Genomic DNA, 1,204 nt, shown 5'->3' with positions numbered 1-1,204 from the left:
CTTCACCCCTGCACCTGCCTGCAGGCATTTTAATCCACTGAGCCATTTGGCCAGCCCTCTGCATTTGTTTCTATCTACCTAAGATTGTCAAATGAGTCTCCAAACTCCTTTATACTTTTTTCTTTTTTCCTTTTTCTTTCTTTCTCTGTCTGTCTCTGTCTCTCTGTCTGTTTGTCTCTCTCTCTCTCTGTCTGTCTTTCTTTCTTGGTACCCGATATCAAATTCAGGATCTTGAACTTGCCAGGCAGACACTTATGCTACGGAGCTATTTTCCCAGCCCAAACTCCTTCATACTCTGAAAAATTACTGAAGAATCCCAAAGAGCATCTGTAGCTCATTTAAAATTGTAGTGGTCAAAGTTTTCTGTTATACAGATTTTTTTTTTTTCCGGAACCGGGGATTGAACTCAGGCCCTTACGCTTGCCAGGCAAGCACTTATTCTACTGAGCTATCTCCTCAGCCCCAGATATTTTTCTTTTTTGGTACCAGGGATTGAACTCAGGATCTTGTGCTTCCCAGGCAAGTACTTATTCTACTGAGCTATCTCCCCCGCCCCTTAAAACTGTTATACAGACTTTTTTTTTTTTTCATCAAACAGTTTTCTGAAGGAGGAAAAAGTAGCCTTTGATTTAGCTGGTCTCGGTGTGCTGAGCCTGTGGTCCTAGCCCTTCTTTCAATTTACACTTCCCCAATAACTAGTGACATCAGGCATCTTTTCTTTTACTGCTCATTGGCCACTGATGTCTTTCTTGGAGAAATGTCTATTCAGGTCTTTTTTTTTTTGGTGGAACCGGGGTTTTGAACTCAAGCCCTTGTGCTTGCCAGGCAAGCGCTTATTCTACCAAGCCATTTCCCCGGCCCCTACTCAGGTCTCTTGCTCATTTTCTTACTTGAGTTGTCTTATTATTGAATGGTTGGAGCGCTACACACATTCTAGGTGCAAATCCAGAAGAAGCTGATGCAAGCAGAGTGCAAGTTCAAGCCCAGCCTGGGTAACTTAAGGACTTAGAGAGCTACTGCCTCAAAAATCTAGTGTGGGGACTAGCATTCCGGGGTGGGGGGCTTTATCTAGCCGGGTGGTGCATGCCTGTAATCCTAGCACTCGGGGGCTGAGGCCAGAGGATTGTTGTGAGCTCAAGGCCAGCCTGAACTTCATCTAGCATTTGCCAATTACCATGGTGTAAAAACTGCCACCACGGTTCGT

The sequence above is a fragment of the Octodon degus genome, unplaced genomic scaffold (genome assembly GCF_000260255.1).
Source record: "Octodon degus isolate 3935 unplaced genomic scaffold, OctDeg1.0 scaffold00197, whole genome shotgun sequence".
Lineage (NCBI taxonomy): Eukaryota > Metazoa > Chordata > Mammalia > Rodentia > Octodontidae > Octodon > Octodon degus.
Note: the sequence above shows the minus strand (reverse complement) of the source record.